This window comes from Zalophus californianus, chromosome 14 (genome assembly GCF_009762305.2).
Source record: "Zalophus californianus isolate mZalCal1 chromosome 14, mZalCal1.pri.v2, whole genome shotgun sequence".
In the NCBI taxonomy this organism is placed as follows: domain Eukaryota; kingdom Metazoa; phylum Chordata; class Mammalia; order Carnivora; family Otariidae; genus Zalophus; species Zalophus californianus.
The window spans coordinates 91,342,779-91,361,186 of NC_045608.1; the positions used below are offsets into that span (position 1 = coordinate 91,342,779).

At 49.1% G+C, this 18,408-nt stretch overlaps 1 protein-coding gene across 12 annotated transcripts in view; it reads right to left on the reverse strand.

Moving 5' to 3' along the window:
- Nucleotides 1-18,408, reverse strand: part of ZNF516 (zinc finger protein 516) — a 119,293-nt gene that overhangs the window by 48,204 nt on the left and 52,681 nt on the right. The window lies entirely within an intron of this gene.

Genomic DNA, 18,408 nt, shown 5'->3' on the forward strand with positions numbered 1-18,408 from the left:
CAGTGCGTGATACAGTGAAACAAACAGACCTTCACAACGCTCCTCAGCTCGCAACCGTTTGATGGAACTTGGCAACCGCTCCGTGTGAGGTGCCTTTGAACTGGGAATGCGCGTCCACTCTGGTACAAGGACGTGTGGTTCGTCTGGTCCCCGTTCCCGACTTTAAAGATCAGGCTCTCTCTCGTCCCCCAAGGGCACCCATCCAGGGCCACGATTTTAGCCTGAAATCTTTTACTCTATGCTTCCAGCCCTTTTAACATCTTATTAACCTGTCAAAATGTGGAGACCTGAGCCATAAGGACGACTCCAGGAACCTCAAAACCTTTTAAAATCTGAAAACTCTTCTGTCTTCACAAAATTTGAAAACACTCATGACTTTCTGTCTTTCCCAAGCATGTCTGTGAGCAAAATGCATCAATTTCTCTGGACGTGCTTTGTCGAAACAGTTAGCATGATCTGATGACAATTTCCTTATCGTCAGCTACCACCTTAAATAATCTGCATTCTATTACCTCAAGATTTATCTCTGGTATTTCTTTGCTGCTTGCAAGCCAAAAAGTAATAAAACTTGAAAGGATTTCTTCTCCCCTTTTTGATGTAATTAATTATATTAACTTGGTAGCCTTCAATTAGAGAGAATACTGCATTAAACATTTTATTATTCCTAAAAAAAAATTTCACAATCCCTTTTACGGAATTACTGACATCACTGATTTTCTGCAGAAGTGTCAGAAATTCCTTGGTCAGAATTTAAAAATGCTCAACCTCTGAGGAGGAGTGATATATAAATAGACAAAAGACAAAAGCGTGGTCACCTATTAAACGTGAAATTCTACAGTTTTGCTAGTTATCAAGATGTAAATCAGCACAGGGGCGCCGGGGTGGCTCAGTCGTTGAGCGTCTGCCTTCGGCTCAGGTCATGATCTCAGGGTCCTGGGATCGAGCCCCGCATCGGGCTCCCTGCTCGGCGGGAAGCCTGCTTCTCCCTCTCCCACTCCCCCTGCTTGTGTTCCCTCTCTCGCTGTGTCTCTCTCTGTCAAATAAATAAATAAAATCTTTTTAAAAAATGTAAATCAGCCTAGCAATTAAATATGACTGTGAATTCTTAAAATCAAATTATAAACAGTTTCTTAGGAAAATAAATGTGTCAGTACAGTACAGTATTTCCTCAATGCTTTTGGGAGGGTTGTCCCCAATATTTCACCACTGGGCATGACATCTTTCACTAACAATAATACCTGATCATGGATTAAAATAAACTAAACTAGGATATGAAAAGAAAAATAGAAAAAAGATTGTTTCCCGATTCACCCTACACATGGAAAAAAAATCAAGATGGAAACAAAAATCTTTCAGCAATAGCTTCGTTTGAAATGTGATTAATCTCTACTTTCCCCTTGGAAACCTATAGTACAGTGCTGAGCAAGAAGAAAATGAACAATCACTTGACAATATATAAAAAATTTAGCTGTGAAGCCAAAACTGAACAAATAGTGGTAGGCCCAGTTTGCCAGCACCTGAGGACAGAAATGCCTTCCTCCTGGAGACAAACACAGAGATGCACGCCGTACACACGTGAGTGCGGCAGAGGGAGGTGGGGAGCCGAGGGACCCCGCTTGCCCAGCTCCTGATGACGTGCATCTCACACAGCCTCACGAAAAAAGCCCATCCTCTAGAAGTCGCCACTAGGTCACAGCCGTCCTGCCCCGTGAACCTCCCTCTCTGATCACCAGAGATCGATCAGTGACGTCTGGGCTTTCTGAGACCCTGGGGAGTCAAGTGTCCAGAGCTGCATGTTAGGCTGTACACAGGAGCTCATAATGCAGTAAGTTTTACAAAGGTCTGTAAAACCACCATTCTCCAGACACATGCAGGTGTGAGTGTAACACATGACACACGAGATACGAACGTGCTCAATGTACGTGAAGAACACAGACTACGGATATGCCCAGAAAGGCACAGCTAGACCAAAACATCAAGCCCAATCATCTCTGAGTAGCGGGATCCCTTTCTTCTTCCTTATCTGCATCTTCCACGATGACTAAATTATACATAATACCCATGGGAACATGCACAATAAAAATACTAATCATCTCATAAACGCTGACCTGTTCACCTCCGTTCCTTACCGGAATGCCAGGGCATCGCTGCTGGGTGCCAGGCCCGGGGCACAAGGGAGTTGTCGGTGAAGGTCAACCCCGCCAGGGGCCCAGGCACGTGGCACAGCTCCGGGGGCTGCGACGGTCTCGTCCGGTATCTGTTCAGACCCGGCACGTCCTCAGCCTCCCCTCCTTAGCAGTCACTCTTCCTGCTCCCACTTGCTGACACCTGGGTGGGCTGGAGCTGAAGCAAGCCTGCTGGGGATGTGTGTTCCCGGCAGCACCCCACGGAAGCCACGGCACTCCCGCAGGAGCCTCCCGCTTCGGCCCGCTCCCTGCTGCATAAATCACACACCTGAGTTCCAGAAAGGTGGCCTGCTGAGCCACGAACAGCGGGAAAGTGCCAGACACCGGAGGAAGCGCGACCCGCCAAGTCAGGGTCACGCGCAGTTCTCAGTTGAAGTGAGGACACGCTCTTGGGGGGGACTCAATGGGGGGGCGGGGCACAAGGCTCGTGTCACATCATGGAGAACCCTGGATACCTGCAACCATATTCTGCACCTGACAGATGATCGGAAGAACTGGCCACAAAGTCAGTTCCTGAGCCTATAAAGTCTGCGCCTCCCAAGCCTTTGCGCGCCTTAGAACGTTCACATGGTTACACCTCCTGAATGTGTTACATCCTTTCCCTAAAAAAGCATTTATGAGCTAGTTATTCAAAAATAAAAATGCGTTTTCTTAATCGGAAAATTTTATACCTTGCAGTTAGGTTCCCAGACTAGTCCACAGACAGGTTCCTGCAGCACAAAAGCACCACAGGGTAACCGCGCTTCCACAGACGGCAATCTTTTGAGAACAGTAAGAACAGTCAACACATAGGTTTGTTCTACAAGTTCTGCATGCTGGGGACTCCCAAAGGAGACCAACAGAAGAGAACAAAGAGGCAGGATTCTGTGAGCAATCGTCGCCGACCAGAGCTGCTGGACACGGACAGCGTCTGACAGTTCCCCGTCCCCTTCCGGGACGCATGCGCATCATCCCCGCTCTCCTCCCGCGCACCACCCACATTCAGGGCCAACTAAGGACGCAGAAACTTGTAAGAAGGGAGGGTGATTCAGAAGCAGTTCAGGGAAGGGGTGCCTGTGCGGCTCAGTCAGATGAGCATCCGGCTCTTGGTTTGGACTCCGGTCATGGTCTCGGGGTGGTGAGATCAGCCAGAGTTGGGCTCTGCGCTTGGCGAGGAGTCTGCTTGAGATTCTCTCCCCTCCTCCCTCTCCCTCCCCCTAGGCTCCTCCCACTACCAAACGTGCTCTCTCTTTAAAATAAATAAATAAAATCTTTAAAAAAAGTTCAGGAAAGGGAGCTGCAGTCATAGCCTGAGGTGACATTCAGGTCATCGTCAGCCCTGAAAGACAGAGGAGGGGCCACAGAAAAATGCCAGCAGGACAACTCTGGTCCAGCCGCTGGGCTCCCAGCCACCCCGTGCAGACGGCCCGTCCCCCCATCCAAGTAGGAAATCAGAGGCGCCTGTGGGCGATGGAGACAAGCTGGCCTGTCCTCAGTCACGGCTTCGGGGTGTAAGAAGCAGGGCACGTGTCCCCGGGCACTGTCCTGGGCTGGCAGGCTCCAGTCTGAGCCCCTGGTAAACCTCTGCCCCAGGAAGAACCTGCCCCACGGCTCGAGAGCTGGCCTGAAGGATGCGCTGGGCACACCGGGCCCACACTCTGAGCTGCTGGTGTGTTCACAGCCCCCAGCCAGATGGAGCAGGGAGAGGCCAGCAACATCCTCACACGAGCCCGCCGAGACTTCCCAAGCGTACTTTCTCACGGGCACAGAAAGGACTACTAGAGGCTGCATGAGGTACTGTTTATATGTGGGCAACACTTCACATTTCTTTGATTTTACTCACCGTCAAAAAGCACAGAAGTACAGAACAAGTATTTTAAAAGAACAAAGGATTTTTCCATAGGGAAGAAATTTCCACAGATCTTAGTTACACAAGGGTCTGGCCCCCAAGTCACCAGGGGCTTTTCTGTGTCATGCACGGATCAAATTGTAGAACTTTGGCCATTTTAAGGCCTTTCTAATCATGAAAACTGATTAATACATCAGACTATCGATGATTATTAGAGTCATTTTAAGTAAAGCTAAGACTACGTGAGCAATTTAAAGTAAATCCCAGCAAAATTCAGCCAGGTTACTGCCCATGCTAATAAAGCCGAATCAATCTTTGGTGGCGTTGCTTAAACTTAGTGAGACTAACTCAGTGAGTCAGCTGGAGATGCGCAGCAAACACCCAAAAGGAGGCTCAGGCAGTGCTGCCCCCGGAGGGACGGAGGGATGGAGACAGCTCCGTCCCTGCGGCGCCGAGAGCTTTCCCCCGCGGGGCTGCGTCCCAGCAACTCCCCGGCGCGGCTCAAGGGGCCCCGACTGTCCGTCCAGCCCTCAGACTGTGGGGCACGCACAGAAGCAAGCCCAACTAGAATATGAGACTGGGCAGCCGCTTTTCTTGGAAACCCAGGATTCAGACATGTCAGTCACTGCAATGGTTAAAGCACGCACGATCTCGAATTAAAGTAACAAGTCGGGGGGCGGTTCTAAGGTCGCAGGAGCATGGGCCTCCAGGTGTCCGGGGGGCGCAGGACCAGGGACACCCAGCAGACAGGCCGGATACGTGGAAGGCACGGCCAGGGGCCCAGGAGGGTGAGTGGGACGACCTCCAGGGGTGCAGAGAGGAGACACGTTCCCAGCTCTGCCAAGGAAGGGACGAGCCACAACGGCTTCAGGGGTAGGCAGTAAAGGCGAGAAAGAAATCTCAGCCTGTGTTACGTGACAAGCGACGAACTGGAAGAGATAAGAAAAACCAATGAAAGTGATTCTCCTCTGTATGGACCTTTTTAAAAAAGCAATGATAATTCATTTCTATAATTGGTTCGTGGAGTTTTACCTACTGAAAGACAAGATGTCCTCTCAAAATCCTACTGACTTCAACAACTCTAAATCCTTCATCATCTGGCTGCCTGGAGCCCGCACGGAAAGCCTGCGCCCGCCGTGAGCACAGGAAGACTGTCCAGGGAATATTCAGGACGGCAGGCTCCCATCCCGACGGCAAGCAGCGCGGATGGGACACCATCGACCACAACACGACCCCCGCGACAGCATTTCCACGCGGCCTTTCCAAGGGAGGAGATGCCTATGAGTCCCCAGAGGAAAACAACTACCTGCAGGCTATTTATAAGCTCAAAAGAGAAAAGTCGCCCAGACCAACCGCTGGGGAGAGAAATACAGCACGAGGCCTTTGCTGCACGCAAAGTCCGTCCTCTGTGCGCACCGGCAGGACCTGGCCTCAGACGCCCTGTGAGCAACAGGACCAGACAAGACACATGCCAGCAGGCGATAAGGCTCACCTCCGAAAGGCGTTCAGGGGAAGTGAGGACCTGCCGCCAACTCAAAAAGGCCTTATCTCAAAGGAACACCAGGTTCCAGCACTTTCTATGTCAATGACAGACCCATCTCTTAAAATAAACTTAAGATCTCTTTGCATATCCCATGAGGCTGGAGGCAGAGGAGGAGCCCACAGTTTCTGCGACATCGTCCTCTGTGCTGTGGAATCCACAGCTAATGTCAGTCATTCTTCACAGTTCAACAAGGGACGAGCACTCCCCAAGGGAATGGTGATTTGCCATGGATCTTCCTTTTTTCCGCACATATTTACTTAGTATTTGTTTAAACCAAAACTAAATAAGGATAGAAAATCTAAATAAGAAAAAAAAAAACCTAAATAAGGAGAGATCATACACAGACAAAATCAATTTAGAACTGTCGGAAATCTGTCCACTAAATGAACCACACCACACGGATTTCCTCATACGACTCTGGGGGCAAGAGAGTCGATCCTGAACCACTCACTTACTATTACTCGAGGAAATCACAGCCTAGAGATCACGGACCACTGTGATCACAAAGCATCCCTCTATGTCTCATGCACGATCTGAATAAAGGGTTCTCGGGTCTCTTTTTATTTTGAATTAATGTGAGAGGCCCGTACACGTGACCTCAGTTTCAGTGTTTAGGGCTCGGGTCTTTTAAGAACACCGTAACCCTCACTGGGTTCGCCAAGACCTCCCAGAGCCAGGGAGAGCCTGCAGCCCCCACACCACCCCAGGGATCCTGACATTGCCCACCAACAGTGCCAACTCGAGGGATGCCGGGGGGCCCCGGCACCGAAACTTCACCTACAAAATTCCAAACAAGACAGAACTTTCCAGGCTGATGAGGGACATCTGTGCCAGAGAGGCAGGCTGGGGCGTTGTCCCTCAGGGCATGGGACCCCTGGAGGAAACTCCACCCCTTGGCGCCCCCTCCCACCGCATGCTATACTCAGATACAGCAAACCATTCTGATTCGAGAAACTTGACACAACTGTGTTTGTCAGAAACTGCTGTTATTTTTTTAATCAAGCCAAAAGACAAAGGTTAATTTTTATTTGCTCCTGAATCCCATTTTCTGCCAAGTACTGTTCTGACCCTCCAGAGCGCTAATACATGTGCTTAAATCATCAACAAGTGTAAACTGTTGAAAGACAGCAAACTCCACTGCGGGGTCCTCTCCTTCTCCTCCTCAGCTAATTACTCCTGGAACACTCACTGGTGTGAGGCAACCAGCATCCCCATCTAGTAGTAAACAAACAGCTGCTAAACAGGCTTGGACCAGCCAACCAGCAGGCTGGAGAACGAGACTAGACATCTCCTGCATGCATGAAAATAGCATCCTGCCCAAAGAGATTTATCACAGAGACGCTCTCCAGGAGAAACACAGGGCATCCAGGTAACCCAAATTTCAGATACATGACAAGTAATTTTTAGCACAAGGATGTCTCAAATACTACACGGGACACACAGAGACTAAAAAAGTACCATTCATGGCTTATCTCAAATCCAAATTTAACAGGTGTCCTCTATTTTTACTTACTGAATCTGGAAACTCTGACTTGTTCTTATCTGAAACACATTATCTGAATGAATTACTTCAAAAGAAGCACAATGTGAGTGAGACACATGGTCCAAAATGTGTAAATGCTGATGGAAACAAACATCATGTACAAAGAGAAAAATTATTTTTCATTTATATGCAGTCTCATTAACTCACTGACAAAAGTGACGCTAGCCACAGGCAATGGAGGAGACGCCATTAATGACTGCAATGGGATGGGGCCTCCAGGATCCTCTGCGGCTCTGAAGGTCCCATGCATGCAAGCAAGGGTCCACCTGCAGGACCCAGCCATGGCCCTTCATCTTCCTTGGGCAAGCTGCACAGATAACCACCCCTGAGCCCTGCTTGAGGCCATGCCGTGGCTGGGAGGGCTCTGGTGCAGAGCTTGGCTGCAAAGGTGAAGGTCAGGCTGGTCAGGACTGCCCAGGAGCCAAAGAGAGACCAGGTACTGCTCAAGGATGCACAGGGCACATCCCCGTCCCCCCCTCCTGGAAACCTCTTCCCTGCCTTCCCTCCCCGCCTGAACACTGCAACAGAATGAGCACTGACCCGGGACTCATATGTTAGCTTCAACACGATTATCAGTACAATCTTGAGAAGGTCTAAACCTCAGATACCGCATCTGTATTTTAAGACTAACACCTATACCTGCTGGGTTTACCAAGCCTTTAAATGCTTAGGTGAAGAAGCTGACCCATGGATGTCTATATATGGTAAGGTTGCTATTTCAGATCAGTAGAAAAAAGACTGATGACTGGATAAATTATGTTGGAAAAACGGGATAGCAATATGGGAAAAAATTAAAAACACCTCACAGGATCCACCAAATGGTCCATGTGGATTCATGCAATGTGGAGTAATAAGCACATGGAATAAAGCAAACTCGTTTTATTCAATGAAAATATTTTAACAGTAGGGCAGGGAATGTCTAAGTGATGTATAAAAACCATAAAGGAAAAAATGAACAGTTCTGACATTTTAGAACTTGTATAATAGAAGACTTCATACACTCAAACAGAAAGTGAGAAGAAAGTAAAGCAAACAAGATTCATTCCCACGATGTACCGAGTTCCTGTTAATTAATAAGAAAAGAACAAATGCCACATTATAAAAATGGACAAAGTGCATGAACAGGTAAATCACACAAGAAATGCAAATGGCCAGCAAACATGAAAACATGCTCACTCTCACAGAAGCCAGAAAGATGGAAAATAAAGCTGAAAAAAATAAATAACATGTTTCTTCTTTCAGGTAGGCAAGTGTAGAAAATTTATAATCCCTGGCATTATTGAAGGTGTGGGACAATGGTCACGCTCATGAGCTGCTGGTGGACATGGGGATTATTACAGCCTACCTGGGAGTATCTAAAATATAACATGTGCAAACCCCCCCCAAAACCAACAATTTCACTTAAAGAAATCCGTCTCGAAAAACTCCTTAGCATTCTCAATGATCCCCGTTACCAGCAGCTTTACTGCAACATTATTTGTAATGAAGCAACTTGAATGCCCATAAACAGGCAAATAAATTATGATCATATTCCACTTTTAGGCAGTTCGAGAGTGAAGCAGGTACCTTTATCGACATGAAGGATTTCGAAGACATTATATGGAAAAAGCAAGTTTCAGGACCGAACAAAGAGGATAGTCTAATTAGGTGTCCAAACAAGAAAAATGTACGTATGCGTGCACATACCCTAACATATGTAAACACATTTAAAAGGACTGAAGGGGACAAAGTCAAAGTCTCTCTGGCAGGTGAGGGTGAGCAATCAAGGAAGATGGTTTCTCATTCATGCACTTTCAGACAAGGTGGATTATTTGCAATCAGCATGTGTCCATGAGAGACCCATCGATTTTCGGAAGACGGAACAGAATTCTAAAACGAGCAGCATGGCCCTAGTACGGTCTGGCCCACGCCATGTCCTTGCTCCTCCAACTCCCACCGCTGTGCCCGTGAGGGATGCGGGGCCAGGGAGGCAGCCTCGGGAGAAGGGGGAGCCTGGGGAGTGTGGGTTTTGCACAGTACTGCCCTGGAAGACCCTCCTCTGCCCCCAAGGGCACCAGAAGGAGCAGAGATGTGACAAGTCCCCACTGCAGCCAGGGCAGAGGGATGGGCTTTCCCAGGAGGCAGCTCACCGGGCACTCCATGCTGGCGTTTCTATGGCCAATGGCCACCATCTGGGATTCTGTCTCTGGCCTTGGGACAGAGAAGAGGCAAGCACAGCTGTTTCTCCGAGATCTCCAAGATCAGACCTACACCCGCAGGGTCCACTGCTCCCCAACATCATGACTTACCTGTGGGCTAGGTATTCGGTGTTACATGATGCCCTGTCTCCACACTGCCCTTCACCCTTCTGACTGGAAGAGGAGGGAAGGGTGGAGCAGAGGGGCTGAACGGCAAGGGGGAGACCAGAACCGGTGGCCAGCTATGTGGGTGGGGGGGGGGACCAGTGGGTGACAGGAAGTCACCATCCAGATGTGCTCTGCCCCTCACAGCTGTGGCACAGCTCTGAAAACGCCTGCAAACGTCCACAGCAAGCCCCCTCGTGGGAATCTTAAATTTCAGAGGAAAAGATCTTTCACTCAAGATGGGGGAGGGGGGAGAAAAAGAGGAAGAGAGAAAAGGAAGGAAAGAAGGAAAGAAGGAAGGAAGGGAGAAGAGAGGAGAGAAGAGAAGAAAAAAGAAAAATTAATTCTGACCTAGAACAGAAAAGAAATGTTCAGAACAGGGGCTATTTAGAAGATGTGAGTGGTCTGCCAAGTGCTGTCCAGCTCGCAAGGCAGTTCTGCAAAAGCAACTTTATCCTGTTCATAACTAACTTGCAAGCATGATGCCTTTTGTAACTGGGTTTCAAAACAGTATCAAGAATTTGTTTCTAAGTGGTGTGTAGGCTTATCACCTGCACACAACCTGTCCAGAACCTTCATGTTCAGAGTTCCCAAAAATCTCCTGTCAGAACTTTGCAATTCCTTTAACACCTAAAATTCAGGAACTTTGCAAGGCATCCGTAGGTGACACACTGAACTGCTTCTTGAGGCTCTCACTGATACTTCACCACCAATAAAGGAGGTTTATGATAAAAACAGCTTTTAAGGGTTTATACCTTGTTTTCAACCTCTCGGACCCCTCCTACTGTACTTTGTCATTTTTGAAAACACAGTACCTGATATCTCCTTAAAACGGAAATGTTCAACCCACCCCACTTCCATCAATTTCTAATCTAATACCGAAACCATCTGTATAAGTCCTATGCCATGAACTGTGCAGTGATTAATGTTTTAAAAACCAGCAACATTATAAACGAGTCTTCTATCAAAGGAACTACGATAACTAGAAGTGGAAACTGGAAATGGTCATCATTTCAATGTCGCAAACAACATTCTCCAGGTGTCAACCCGATTAACGAACTAGTCCTGTGGTGCTCGTGCCCCGGAATCCATCCCTGCACACTCATGCGCAGAACAGCCTGATCTTGTGGCCCGGGAGGAAGCTGACGCCCTTCGGCAGGTGTCAAGAGCTAGATTCGGGCACGCACCAGATTCTCTGTAAGTTGGCCGACTCCCCAGAGGGTACCGCTCAGTGATCATTTTAGATGGGAGATCTCAAAAGCCAGTGAGGTCCCTGAATGACAAGGACGATCACAGTACATTTGGAACCGGTTATTCACGGTGTTGAACGTCATTATTCTGCAATCAGAAGAAAGAACAGGAGTAAGACTCAGATCTGACACACTTTTACAAGAACGTATTTGGCAGCTTGCAGTCAGCCCAAACGGCTTGTCTCAAATCAACATCTGTCTTGGTAAATAAAACAGGAGGCAAGGCATCCTGCAAATGGATAGGGCTGCCCTAGCCTCCTGCAGAGTCAGGTAAGACTCCAAGAAGGCAACCGTGACCTTCTGACCTTCATCTGGAGAAGACCACGCCTCACTTTTTAATTCTAGTAAAATATACATCTAAAACTGCAATCTGTCTGAACACGCAAGGGCTGATGCAAACCGTGTCTGCAAATCCCGATCCTATCAGCAGCCTACAAAGGTTTCACCAAGAACTGGCCTCAGATTAGGTCCAGCACTACAGGATATTAAGAAACATCAAAAGAAAAGAAAAACTAAACTTATAAATGAAACATTACGAATCTGTGTGAGAGATGGGCACACAACAAAAACACTTACCAAATGAAGGCTAAATACTTGAACAAAGAGAGGCCAAACTCACTGAGTCACTCAGTGTGCCCACCGCGCACAGGCGGCCGAGGAGAAGGCCAACGGAGCAGGGGCCGCGGGGTGGGGAGCGCGCAGGCCCCGCAGGGAAGGCCACTGTGGGCTCCGAGCCGTCCTCCCCCCGGGCTCCCCAGACAACCATGGCTCCGTGGTGGAACCATGGGGGAACAGGGGGGCCATGCCCGTCCCGGGCCACATGGGTGAGTGGTGTTTTGACCAGGCGCCACCTGCACACACGGGATGGCCCCGGGAGGGGCTGCGCCGAGGGCGCCGTGCCCACCACCTGCGCTGGGTGGTAGTAACTGCTGGGGACACAAGGCAGGGAGGCAGGAACCACCTGGTGACCTCAGTCCCTGCTTCCCAAGACGCAGGCCAGGAGCTGGGCCAGGTCTGGGGCAGGCCACGAGCTGCATGTCCTCGGGTGCTGGGAACCAGACAGGCCCACCCGCTTCTGCTCCCCCTGCACAGCAGCGACACCCAGGACGCTGGCCACCAGCCTGGGACGGGAGGGCCAGAGTCCTGAGCAAGGCAACGTTCCCAAGTCCCAGTCCCAAGCCCGACGCTGGCCAGAAAGGCCGCAGAGGCAGCCAACTCCTGCCATGCCAGAGGCCACGGAGCTGGGCCGCGTGCACACGGTTCAAAACCCCGAGGCACAGGTTTGTGTGAATATCTGCTCTCACCCGAGCCTTCACTGTCAGTCCAGGCCGCTACCACAGGTCACAGGCATCTAGAAGCCGGTGAACACACGCTCCGGAAAACCTCCCCCACGGAGACAGCTCTCAGTGTGGCTCACTGCAAACCGAGGCACACCTGCTCCTCCATGCACGGCTGGAGCCGTGCATGCCGCAGGGCTGGCGGGCTGGACAAGGAGACCCTGCCCTCGATGAGATCACAACAGGGGACAGGCATGGCAGGTGAGGGCGACGGTGGCACGAGACGAGCAGCACGGGACAGCAACGGGGCAGAAGTTCCCGGGACGGAGCCAGAGTCCACGCACAGGCTCTGGGGCGACCCAGCAGGGAGGACGGCACTGGCCACGGGGCAGGGGGGGTTTCCAGGATCCAGGGCACGATCCGGCCACAAAGAGGGCGGGTGGGGGTGCAGGGAAGGTGCAACCAGGGACTGTGGTCCAAGAAGGCCTGCATAAGGAGCTGCACACTTCCACTCGCCAGCTGGCGGGACCTGTGCCTCCAACAAGTACCTGGTAACTGTGAAGAAGTGGACGCAGTGACAGGTGCCACATGACTGGTGGCTGCAGAGGATATACACTCGGCAGGTGTGCAGATGCAGCAGGGATGCCCGGCATGTGCCTAGGACGGCCCCGAGACAGGCGGCGTCTTCAGGGCGACGCCACACCAGCAGGTGCTGCCCCCCCACCCACCGGGTGAACCCCTCCTCCAGAGCTGACCAGGAACTAGCCCACCGCAGCTAGCAAATGCTGATTTTCCAGAAGCAAATTCAGTGCGGCCTGCTCTGTAGATGCTCCCAGGCGGGGCACGATCCACGCCTTCCCGTGGACCTCCACAACTCACATGACCAGGGCGGAAGAACCAAAATGACTTCTATCCCCTGTCGATGCATAAAACCCACAAAAAGGAGCCCTTTGAAAAAGGTCAAGTCTGAACTAGAGAAGACCAAGAGCCCCTCTTCATGACAAAATGGCAAAGGTGACGCCGAAACCCCAGGACGGAGCCAGAAACCACAGCGAGCATCATCCCTCTGGCAGAGCAAGAAATACTCCATCTATCAGGGCAAGGACGGAAACAAGAGAATTTAGGATGTGAAGCGATGGCAGAAAAGGTCGAAAAGCAGTTACACATCAAGTGAGACTCTCTAGAGACAGTGCGTTCATTGTTTATTAGAATGCGGGAACACGGCTGATTTTGCTGGTACAGGACGCCCACTGAGTGTTCGCCCTGAGCAGGCTCCTGTGTGACAGATGCTCGGCCTCTGCAGAACGCAGCTGGGCAGCCTCCACCTCACCCCTCCCTCGGAGCCAGCCACCATGCACATTGGGGATCCAGACCCCCCACGGGGTCCAGGCCATCCTGTGCCTCAGGTAACAGAACACCACAGGGACACCTTCCTAGGCTGGAAACTGGACGCTGAGGTCCCCAGCTCGGGTCTAAGTCTAGGACCAACACAAGGTATGTCCACAGGATGCCGAACCCATGCCAGGCACCAGAGGCGTGCAGAAGTGACAGCCCATGAGCGGGGGCATCGCGGCCCCACGCTGCCGCTGGGGGACTGGACCCTCGCGGAGATCAAGAGCGGGCAGCATGCTGTGCCTCAGTGCAAAAGGTGACTTGCTACCTGGCATCTGCCAACCGTGCTGCCCCCCACTTCATACACCACACCACTGCCGGCAAACTAGAATACTTGCTGGCACCCCAGTCCCCGCCCTCATAAAATGGGGACAGACAACACCTCCTGCTCCCTTCCGGTTCTAAAATCCTGTGATCCTGCCTTGTGTCAGAAAGTAAGAGAGAGAGATCGAATCAAGTGTGTGGATGATGCTAGCAAACCCAAATGCCTGTGCGGTGTTTGTTGTGCGGTACAGGGTACGTATAATCCGTACGTGCCTCTCAGTGAAAGGAAGAAAACCCCAGAGTCTAATCTCCAGAGTCGGAGCCTTTCGTGCTATAATAAATTCATTCTGGGAGGTCAGGGAATGCGGCATCCTGCTCAAGCAAATATTAGCCTGCGTGCTATGCAGAGATACCAATGTTTGAAGAATCAAAATACAAGAAAACATACTTAAAAGACGCTCTTCTCGTTGTAATTCAATTGTCCTCTAATAATTCAGAAAGCATAGCAGGGTGCTGAGGTGCCACGGGAAGAGTCACCCCACAGGTGTATGCGTTACCAGCGCAGACGCACAGCAGGTTCTGGTTGCTAAGACGCAGGCTAAAACCAGAGGGCGTTCGGCTTTCGACTGCCAAGTACATCTGAACAGCTTTCTTAAAGACCTTCACTGCGTTTTCATACTAAGACCTTAAGAGGAGGGTTTCCAACTCTGAGATTCCCCAGTATTCAGGACTGCCTCCACTCCCGTGGTGCTGGATCTGCTGGGCATTCTAGGGTTCTCTTCCAGAACCTGGAACAGACCTGCTCTTCCATAATCTCCGGCTCTAAGGTGACGGGAATTATCTGGCACTGGTGGAAACAGGGCCTGGCACCGGCCATGGCGGAGAGCATCTTGCGCGTATGGCCTGGCACCTGACACCAACATCGGGGTGTGCCCCTGGGGCCCCTCCTGAACGGACATCAGTCTGTGTGTGGACGTTTATTAGATATTGCTGGCAGTGACCTCCAGGTTACCAGAGCGACAGAGAAACTGGACAAAGCAAGCCTGACCGAACTGCCCGGTGACTCAAGAACTGGTCCTGGGGTTTCCTGTTATCAGTTCCACAAGCTCATCTGTGACAGAGGGCGCCTGACCACCCAGGGCCCCCCTCAGAAGGACCACCTACCGTGGCTCCGTCCAGCAAGGCTTTGGTGCTTGGATGGAACTGTCCCCAGATGTGCTTGCTCTCCTTCCCCCAGGCAAACCCAAATGTCTGCATCTCCCATCTGCACTTGGGGCTCCCGTCCCCCACCCTGCTTTCTCCCTGCCCTTATCCACACCCCCCTGATGTGCTGGCTCATGCTTAGCCTCTGGCCAGGGCCAATGCTGCAGGCCCCCCTGCTCACTCCATCTGTGTGCCACCAGAAACACGGGGGCTGCAGCATCTCGAGCGGATCTGGCCAGAAGCACAACAAGGACACGGCGCTCTGGATGCACCCCTCCGGATCGACACTGAAGCGAACTCTAAGAGAAGTGATAATAAAAGCCTCCTGTCTCGGCAGGCCCAGCCTGGGACAGATACCCCTCCCCAGCACACCCCATGTTCCACATCGACCTCTGTTAGCTAGGTTCACCCAAAATCCTGTTACAACGGGCAGACGTCTGAGAACATGTTCTTCCCGAGCCGTCCAAATGACTGTCCGTGCGCTAAGAAACAGAAAGCAGAAGGGCTGCTGGAGCTTTGCACCAGCTGCCCGACCACGGTGGGCACTCCTCACCCGCCCTGGCACTGCCGCTGACCGCCGCTCTGCCTCAAGGCGCATGCTCAGCTACCATTTCTTGGTGACGAGATGGGGGACCTTTCTTCAACTAGGATGGAAACAAGATGAGCCGCGATGTACAAGGCTGTCGCCCTGGAGGGGGCGACAAGCAGGGAAAACGGAGGCTTTCTGAAGGAAATCCGTTTCTTCCTTCAATTGCCTTTCCATTCCCTGATGATATTGTTCAGTTCTGGAAACTCTCTCCTTAATTCTCCAAACTGCATGTAATATTGTGGCACCTGTTCTAAGAACCTGTTCCTCTATCCGGTGGAGCAGAGTCTAACATCTTTGTGGGTCAGAAACAAATATTTGCAATTTCACAGGACTTCAACTAAAACTTGTGATTTTACCATCAGTTAAGTTACACTGAATATGCAAAGATGTACTGAGAGGCAGGCTCAATAGAACACAGATTTAAAATGAGAGTAGTGTTGAGAATAACAAGAAGTGGTCAAAACCTAGGTAGTCACATAAGTCTTTGCAGAAATGATATGCAGAAAAATGGTGGGAATGGCGTCTTCAGCGTTTTGCCTCAGGGCAGGTGGACACACCTCTCATGGCCCGAGAAAAGGTAGGCCACCCAAAGGTGCTTCTCACAATCACAAGGGTCGTGAACCAACCTCTTCAAGACATGCTCACCAGGGGTCCCTCATTCCTAAATCACCTACAAGCTTTCTGAGCAGAATCCTGCTTCAGCTTATTGTGAAATAACACTCCCTTGTCCTCATGATGACCTGGAAGCACCCTGACTTTGCTTTGTGCTTGGAAATGCTCGTTTTTGTGAACTTGAATTACATGCCCTTTCAATGCTCCTCTCTTCCCTAATTAAAAGGTTTCATTTCTTCGTGAGCTCCAAAAGTGTATTTCTCTATCAGGGCTATGTCACCTTCTCAGTGAAGGACTGAAATCTAGCTCAGTAACGTATTTTAGACTTGACTGACTTTTATTCACAAGGTTGCTCTTCTCCCATTTTTGGTCAGTAAGGAGGGCTGCTGAGACCCAGTTTTCCGTGGAAATAAAGGGAATGTAACAGAGCTTTCTAAACAAGCACATCACAATACTCAACAAAGAATGTTTCATGAAAAAAAAAAAAAAAGTTTCTTTTAATCTGATAATGCAAACTTTCTCTAGAGCCAAAAGCAGCATTCAAATCCATTCCTACATGTCAAAAAATCTTGGGGTAAAATTATGGCACAATGGGGACTTGCTAAGCAGGGTCACAAAGACAGAATTCTAATGTCAACTTTGCTTCCACTAGAAGCCAGATTCATTCTTATGGGACCTACTGTGGGGCTTTGTTCTCAATCTCCACATATTTCCTCTAACAATTTTAGCCAGCCATCCCATCAGAGTTCTGTAAGAATTTTAAGTTGCCTGTATGTGTAAAGACGTAATTCATCTTTTAGTAACAGTAAAGGCACGCTGCAGATTGAAACAGAGGATTCAAAATACTCATTTGCTTTTCCAAAGTCCTTAGCCAAACCCTGCAAATGGGAGTGTCTGTGAGTATTACATGCATATAATGCACATCTCACTCCTTAAAGAACTTCTATGAAGCAGTGGTTTATTGCCACCCTAGACCATTAAAGGCCTGCTGAGCTTGCGAGGTCTGCAGTTTTAGAAGGAAAGATTCTGCCCTACAGAGTCACAAAAGCTACCCACGCAGACCCACAGTGTTCTTCCACACTTTATGCCATCGTCATGACATAAATTTCCTTTTCTGGTCTCTCAATGAGCTACAATATTCTGTTGATTCTACTGTCCACTTGTTGAACTCAACTAGGATACATGAACTTGTTACAGAAACATCTGATGTATCAAGTTTCCCAAAAAAACATCACATATAGAAAATACATATAATCTCATTAGGAGGTAAATGATAATCTCAAATTTAATGAATTTGAGATGAAAAAAAGTAAATTCCAATATATAGTGAAAATTATTTGATCTTTCCAACATTTTCAAAGTACTATTGAATTAATTATCATTTGACCACCATCACCGTAGATGAGGGAAAGGCTCAAGAGCTTTTCCAAATGTTAAAAATATTTGTCTTCAAAAAAAAGAGAAAAAGATTTAGTTCTAACCTAACATTTTATCCAATGAGCTCCAAAAACAGTATTATTGGAATATGATCAGTAAAATCTATAATTATCAAAACTTTTTAAAGAGAAAAACCAAGAATTAATCTTCAAAAATGCCAACCAAAGGTCGCAGTTGGGTTTGCCAGGTTTTACGACGATAAACTGTTACAGGAATCTTGAGCTCAGAGAAGGAGCAGTGTATTTTCAGAGTAGCATGTTCTCCTGCTCCTTCCCCCAGGTTAATGAGTAAGAAATGAAATGGGAAACAAGGGTCAGTGCATAATGTGTCACTGCTCATCTATCTATTGGACCCTTACAAGGTGTATGCGCGGGGTCAACATAGGATTGTTGGAGAGAAACAAATTTCTTCCACACTTTTACTGACTCAATATCATTTGTTTCAAAGAATTGGCTAAACCCCTCATGAAGAAAAAAGGACACAGATCTGTGTTTTGCTTTGGAGGACTGCGCTAGAGTCATTTTCCTTACTACAGATCATAAACAGCCCTGCCGAAGCTCCTGGGTTTCCACACCCCTGGCCTTTCAGGTAAAAGCAACAGCCACGAACAAGTTTCCAGGGAGAAAAGAAAAACAGTCCCGGTGATGCGGAAAAAGTTACAAGTCCCGTCACTGAAACATCACTTTCTACTAAAAAGAATTACCCAAAACAAAAAATAATGAATAAAATATCAAAATGCTTAAGACTTATAAAAAGTAGGAAAATAATGAAAACAAAGTTAGCCAAGCATCTTTAAATATTTACATAGCTGCTATTCGGAGAGTCATCTGTTCCAATGAGCCATCTCTAAACCCACAGGGTATTTGAATCTGAGGAGATTAATTATAACTGCACACCAACTGGAAGTTAGTCTTTTACTCGGCTGTCTGGTGCAAAGGAGGT